The sequence below is a fragment of the Notolepis coatsorum genome, assembly GCF_963971535.1.
Source record: "Notolepis coatsorum genome assembly, chromosome: 1".
Lineage (NCBI taxonomy): Eukaryota > Metazoa > Chordata > Actinopteri > Aulopiformes > Paralepididae > Notolepis > Notolepis coatsorum.
The window spans coordinates 312,640,937-312,649,321 of NC_140165.1; positions in this window are offsets into that span (position 1 = coordinate 312,640,937).

An 8,385-nucleotide genomic window follows, 5' to 3' on the forward strand; every position below is an offset into this window, starting at 1 on the left:
TCATTCAAAGTTGCAGGATTATATTCATCGTTTTTTTCCCTCCAAGACTTACCAACTTCGAAAGAGCGCCTAAGCTTAACCAGTGTAGACACTTGCGGTCCCACGATTGGGCGTACATGTCACATGACCAGAAATGACCTGGCCAATCAGATTAGCAAATCGCCGAACTGCGTTGTAGAAAGCATACAAGCGTCCTGGAAGCACGCTGCGATCTCTCCCCCATCCCCCCCCCACTCTCTCTCCCTCTCCCTCTCTCTCTCTCTCTCTCCCTCTCTTTCTCTCCCCCCTCCCTCCTCCCTCCCTCCCTCCCTCCCTCCCTCTCTATCTCCCTCTCCTCCTCTCTCTCTCCCTCTCTCTCTCTCTCTCTCTCTCTCTCTGGATTATTGATTTCCACTTCAAAGTCTGAGGAGAAGCTGCACAGCTCCAGTTATATCCTCGGCACCATGGATCTGTCCGTCCGTCCGTCCGTCCGTCAGTCAGTCAGTCAGTCAGTCAGTCAGGGGCGACAGGGCCTTCGCTGCTGCTGCCCCCTCCCTCTGGAATGCCCTCCCCAGCCATATCCGTGATGCAAACACCCTGACATTTTTTAAATCAGCCCTCAAAACTCACCTTTTCAATCTTGCTTTTGACCTCTAATTCTGTCTGTGTTATTTATTTTTGTCATGTATTATTTTTGTTCTGTTTTTTTTTGTTTTGCCATAGTTTGTCTCTCCTGCCCATGTAAAGCGTCTTTGAGCACCTGGAAAAGCGCTATATAAAATAGATGTATTATTAATATAGATATAGTATCTACAGATATTGTGAGGGCTGCAGTGTTTGGATCACTAGCTAATAATAGGGACTCTTTAACACATCAAGTGCCGTTCAGCAGGGGGCGCTGTGGGCCGTGAGTGCCAGCGCTCTGTTCAATGGATAAATGCCGGTGTTTTGCAGTGCTAAACCTATATTAAATATTATAGCTATGGATCTAATAACACCGGCGATTCAGTGAGTTTCTTCCGGTCAACATGCAAGAAACAGATAATTTTTTCATCCATACATTTCCGTTTTATACCGTGGTGAATACGAGCATAGTTCCAGAGCGATTCTGTGTAATCCCAGGGAACGCAGCCAAAACAGCGTTTATCTGCATTTCACTATAAATCGTCCCATGTCTCGCCTGGATCAATGATCAATCTGAAATCAATGGTAGATTATCGGTATTATGTTTCCTCATGCATGCAAGAAAGTGTGGCGGGGGGGGGGGGGGGGGGGGGTGCGTGTTTCGATGCTTCGATCGCCACCAACGGGACACCGGCACACACACACACACAGACACACGCCCCGATCGCAGGGAAGAAATGATCGGATCAACGCAAGATTGATAATATATAGCCCTTACCTTGTCTATGATGTACTGCAAAAAGAATAATCCAATGATCATTGAGGCAACTGTGGTAACCGCTTGTCACATTCAGGACAGCCTGCACAAGGTGCCTCGATGGATTATGAATGGCAATAGCGAATAAAAGAAATAACGACACAGAAACGTATAGATCTACGTTTCTGGCACTCAACCGCTGGGCCACAGAAACGTAGATTTACGTTTTCGGCAACCAAAGGTTAAGTTATTCGTATAACGAATAACCACTAAACTGCTTAAGCAGAACATTAAGGAGAAGGGGGGAAATAAACAACAAAAAACAACCTTACAGGTGGAAGCCTCAAAGTGAGTAAAAAAAATAAATCAAGTCCAAAAAACAGGACAACACTCAATAAAGAGGTATTGTAGAAAAAACGAAATAAGCCACAAAGGCACCTCCTAATAACATAGTTTATATAAAGAACTTAAATAACAATAAACCTCCACTAAGGGAGTTTATGTGTAGTAGTGAAGTGGACTAAAAAACAAAAGAAAACTGTCATGAAAAGAAACACTACAATAAAAGGCTCGGCTTCTATAAAACAATGTAAGAAATAAAGCCAGTAGCCTAAAAAGACTACCAAGAAAGGCTCAATTCTGAATAGGGCAGAGATAGTGCCCCCCTTGGGGTACTCACTCTGGGGCACGCTACCGCAGCCTCCCAGGCAGAACCAACAGGACCACGAATAGTTTCTTCCCCTCAGCTGTCAGACTTCTGAATCAAAACTCTACTTAGCCCACTGCACCTCACTGTATATAGCCCATAGCTTATGTAGACTTTATTTAATGATTATGATTATTATTATTATTATTATTATTATTATTATTATTATTATTATTATTATTATTATTATTATTATTATTATTATTATTATTATTATTATTATTATTATTATTATTATTATTATTATTATTATTATTATTATTATTATTATTATTATATTATTATTATTATTATTTAATTATATTTTGTATTCTCACCATTTCACATTGTGCTAACCATTGCACTTTACTGTACAGTTTTATTTATATGTGTTTTATATTGCAACTGACTGTTGATTGTCACATCCTGGTTTGGACGTACACAATCTCGTTGCACTGTCTTGTACTGTGTAATGACAATAAAGTGAATCTAATCTAATCTAATCTAAAGATCAGCACTACACTTTAATATAGCAAGCCTAACCAGAAGGATAGCCAACACAAAGGGGAACGAGAAATCCGCTAACCCTGCAAGACTCAAGCTTAAATAGACTCAGCTACCATAGGCACAGCTGCACTGAATCAGGTGCAATCAAGCCCACACACCTGCCCTACGATGAGGCAATTAACCACAGAGGCCAGTGATTGACAGCTGTCCCTCACAGGAAGACGAAATAGACAGCTGTCCCTCACAGAAAGACAAATAAAGCAAAAACCATGACAGTACTTCATGTAACCTGTGTGTTTCAGTTCGGTATCAAGTTGCCAACTATGCCCCAAAACTATGGAACACACTACCAACACACATCAGGAACGCCAGCTCCATACACATTTTTAAAGGGATAGCCTTAGGCAAAGCGAGTATCTTATTGAAATGTTTTTATTATTATGTTTTTATTTTTTATGTATTGATCTTTTACTGAAATGTTATTTTACTGTACTTTGCCTATTGCCGTACTTTTATTACTGTTGTCTTATTAATGTGATGCTTTATTTTTAGTACCCGGAACGTTATGAGAGCTAACGTTGCTACCTACTGCACCCAGAGCTGCTAACTGGCTAACGTTATGAGAGCTAACGTTGCTACCTACTGTACCCAGAGCTGCTAACTGGCTAACGTTATGAGAGCTAACGTTGCTACCTACTGCACCCAGAGCTGCTAACTGGCTAACGTTATGAGAGCTAACGTTGCTACCTACTGTACCCAGAGCTGCTAACTGGCTAACATTATGAGAGCTAACGTTGCTACCTACTGTACCCAGAGCTGCTAACTGGCTAACGTTATGAGAGCTAACGTTGCTACCTACTGTACCCAGAGCTGCTAACTGGCTAACATTATGAGAGCTAACGTTGCTACCTACTGTACCCAGAGCTGCTAACTGGCTAACGTTATGAGAGCTAACGTTGCTACCTACTGTACAAGTGCATTGTTTAGTGCACTTCCTACTTCCGGTTGCTGCTGAACAAGTACAAGTGCATTGGTTTAGTGCACTTCCTACTTCTGGTTGCTACTGAATGGACGTGTTTGTGCGGACCTGTTCTCCCAAACTTTCTTGACTGTTTTCCTTTTTACGTTATTTTCTTCTTTAAAATTTTTTTTTTTAACCATTGATCTTAACTGATCACTGTGACTTTATTGCTTTTATCGTTATATATGCCTATGTTTGTGTACAGCACTTTGAGCTACTTACTTACTAACCTGTGTGTTTCAGTTCGGTATCAAGTGCTTCATGTAACCTGTGTGCTTCAGTTCGGTATCAGTGCTTCATGTAACCTGTGTGCTTCAGTTCGGTATCAAGTGCTTCATGTAACCTGTGTGTTTCAGTTCTGTATCAAGCGCTTCACGTAACCTGTGTGTTTCAGTTCGGTATCAAGTGCTTCATGTAACCTGTGTGTTTCAGTTCGGTATCAAGCGCTTCACGTAACCTGTGTGTTTCAGGTTCGGTATCAAGTGCTTCATGTAACCTGTGTGTTTCAGTTCGGTATCAAGCGCTTCACGTAACCTGTGTGTTTCAGTTCGGTATCAAGTGCTTCATGTAACCTGTGTGTTTCAGTTCGGTATCAAGCGCTTCACGTAACCTGTGTGTTTCAGTTCGGTATCAAGCGCTTCACGTAACCTGTGTGTTTCAGTTCGGTATCAAGTGCTTCACTCTGTTTTATTTTTTCTTGTTTTTTATTTTTTTATTTTATTTTCTTCTGTTTAATGTTGTTATCTGTTCTATGTGGACAATGACAATACAACAATGTATATATACAGACATATACTTATAATGTCTATGTCCTCAAAAAAGTATAATAAACAAAAAAGTGGAAAAAAAGTGCTTCATGTAACCTCACCCCTGTGTGCTTCAGTATGGTATGTTGGAGTATCTGATCTCAGTATTTTCCGATAGGTATTAATTACTGCCCATGGAGAGGAGAGCAGCGGAGTGCTTGTTTATTTATTGATGCTATAAGCCTGCTCCTGGAGCGCTGCACATGAATGCAGGTTAAGTGGCTGTAGTGTGGACTCACGGCCTGGGGTACAAGAGGAGAGGAGAGAGCGCACCCATTCGTGTTTGAAGATGAGAAGACGTAGCTCTCGATCGGTCTCCTCGTCTCCGTCTGCTCATAACAACGCAAACACAAACACACACAAAGCTTCTCTCTCTCTCTCTCTCTCTCTCTCTCTCTCTCTCTCCCTCCTCCTCTTTGGTCGCACAGCAGAGTGACAGCTGATTATGTTTCTCCCTCTACCCCCTACCTACCTGGCACCTTACTTCCCACCCCCGTCAACCGCCCCTCCTCCCTCCCTCCCTCCCTCCCTCTCTCTCTCTCTCTCTCTCTCTCTCTCTCTCTCTCTCTCTCTCCTCTCTCTCTCTCTCTCTCTCTCTCTCTCTCTCTCTCTCTCTCTCTCTCTCTCTCTCTCTCTCTCTCCTCTCTCTCTCTCTCTCTCTCTCTCTCTCTCTCTCTCTCTCTCTCTCTCTCTCTCTCTCTCCTCTCTCTCTCCTCTCCCCTCCTCCTCCCTCTCTGTAGCCTATTTTATGAACAGAGAGAGAGGAGCGATAGGGTTTCTGTCCCCTACAGACTGTGTGTGTGCGTGTGTGCGTGTGTGTGTGTGTGTGTGTGTGTGTGTGTGTATGTGTGTGTGTGTGTGTGTGTGTGTGTGTGTGTGTGTGTGTGTGTGTGTGTGTGTGTGTGTGTGGTGTGTGTGTGTGCGTGCGTCAGGGTCGGATTTAGGATTGTAGGAGATCCGGGGCTTAGCCCAGAATTTTTTTTACCTCGACACCACAACCTTTAACTTATACACCACCTTAAAGCGGACAAAAGGCACTAGAGAGACACTTAAATTCCACACCCTTTAATTAATGAAGCAAACTATAATAATTTATAATAATTTATAATAATAATAATACACTGTGTTTGTATAGCACCTTTCATACAAGAATTGTAGCTCAAAGTGCTTCACAGCAGTACAAAAAGACAGGCATAAAATGAGCACAACATTGGCAGATCAAGAACAATGCATAAAGTGCAGACATAAAGCATAACATAGATAGCAGTAAAATAGACAAAGTCAAGGTAAGACATAGAACATTAAATCACATCGTTTTTCATATTAGGATCTAAGATCTAGGGTTAACTCGATAAAATAGTTAGTAAAATAGAATAAAATAATGCAATCATCGTATTTTTTCGGGAGGCCGGTAAGGAGTGCATTACAGTAGTCGAGTCGGCTTGAGATAAAGGCATGGATCTGGTTTTCAGCGTCCTTTTGATTTATAAATGGCCGTACTTTAGCTATGTTTCTAAGGTGGAAGAATTATGTTTTTGTCAACTTGTTGATTGTGATTTAAAGCTTAGGTCTGAGTCTACCATAACACCAATACTTAACTCACTCAAATACAGTTAGCAGCTGGATAGACTACAGATGGAAATTAGCTTCTGCTAAATCTGGTGCAAACATATTTTCATGTAACAATGATTAATTGTCCAATTTTTTTTCTTCTTTTTTTTTAAATAGATTCTGGGCTTTTCAGAAAACATTCGGGGCTTGAGCCCAAGTAGCCACCCCCTAGCCCCGCCCCTGGTGTGTGTGTGTGTGTGTGTGTGTGTGTGTGTGTGTGTGTGTGCGCACCTGTCTCCCTCCCTAGACTCTGGTGGAGTCGGGTTGCTATCAGTCAGCATCACTGAGCCCAGATCAGAGACAGTAGAATGACAAACCGACAGCACTAAGATACGATCGATGTACCCTGTCTCAAACGTATTGTATTGTAAATGAGGGCTATTTTTTTTATTGATTTATTGTACTGTAAATGATGAGAACTGTTTTATTGCACTGCACCTACTGCATCATGTGACTCTGTCTATTCTATTTGACTAACTATTTTATTTGCACTGCACTATTGCACTATTTTACTCTGTCTATTCTATTTTACCTCATCTTATTACCCTCTATTTTTTTATTTGTAAACCGTAAACAAAGAGGCCTATTAGGATGTTAGATCCTAATGTGAAAAACGATGTGATTTAATGCTCTATGCCTTATCCCTTTTGCTGCTATCTATTTTATACTCGTTTTATACTTACTTTATGCATTGATCTGCCAATTTTGTGCAAATTTGTTGTGTCTTTTTTACTGCTGCGAAGCACTTTGAGCTGCAACTCTTGTATGAAAGGTGCTCTACAAATAAAGTTTATTATTATTATTATTATTATTATTATATATTATTATTATTATTATTATTATTATTATTATTTATTATTATTATTATTATTATTATTATTATTATTATTATTATTATTATTATCATCACATACAGAGATAACCTGGTACTGTTGGTCACACTGAGAGGGAACTCCATATTTTGAACTCTTCAGGTGGACATCTTCTTCCCAAGTCCACCTATACAGAGAATAAAAATAGAATCTGGAATAGAATTATAAGCCAGTTGTGTTTTTAGTGTATATATTTTTTTGCATGGTTAGCCCCATCACACCTCTCCTCACCCTGGCAATGCTAGTGCTATGTTCCACTACAATGAGTTCCACTGGAACACAAAATACATTTACCTTTAGTCATTTAGCTGAATGCTTTTATCCAAAGAGACTTACAGGTTCTGTACGACAGGTCAGCAGGAAGGAAGGGTACAACACTTTCAGCCTGAGTAATGTTCATCAAACTGTGCTGAAACTTGGCTGCTGCAGTGATGAGTGCATAGTAGTAGAGAGACATATTAGCATAGTAGGCAGTAATATAGACAAGGATATGAATTAGTGGAAGAGTGCATGATAGTAAAAGACAGTAAGAAGGTTAGTCGTTTTTTTTTCTTCTTCTTTCATTTCAGATATTGATCGAAGAAGTGTGTTTTTAGTGGGCGGCGAAAGATTGGTCGTGTTTTGGCTGCAGGCCTGACTGTGGTGGGGAGTCGGTTTCCACCATTGTGGAGCGAGGACCGAGAATAGGCGGCTTCTCTTTGATGGCCCTCCCGGAGAATAGAATAACTGTATTTGCCAATCCATAGTATTTAACTCCACCTTCAACATTTACAACCAATCTGTACAACATTACTTATTAAAATAGTCTGTACACTGAAAGATAATAATAACAGTCTGTGTATATGTCTTCCACAACAAAGATTATGGTGAGTTAGAAGTTAGAACTATATGACCATGTGAGCCAATTAGGACACCTGAACACACACAACTTAATTTCTGTCTGTGGAAAGCCTCATTCACAGCGTATGCATATTAGTGTAATTACCTGTAATTTTCTCTTTTGTCGCTCCCTTATTTGATGTTGATTTGCGGGGATTCGTTCTCTTGTTTTTTTTTTTTTTTTTTATCAAAAGCCTGTTTTCATTTTGTCTATCTTTATAGACTGCCTGTCATCATGGGCTCTAACCCCACGACCCGTGTCTTCATCTACCTGATAACATACATTATTCAAAAGACATGCGGCGCACCGGAGATTTATTACAGCAGAGCCCACCCACACCAAGACATAATCTCTCAATCACACACTCTCTCTCTCTCTCTCTCTCTCTCTCTCTCTCTCTCTCTCTTCTCTCTCTCTCTCTCTCTCTCTCTCTCTCTCTCTCTCTCTCTCTCTCTCTCTCTCTCTCTCTCTCTCTCACACACACACATACACAGTACATATGTATGCAGACGCCCACATATACAGTACACACACACACACAGCTCTCTCTGACTGACACACACATATACAGTACACACACACCACGCTCTCTCTGACTGACACACACATATACAGTACACACACACACACGCTCTCTCTGACT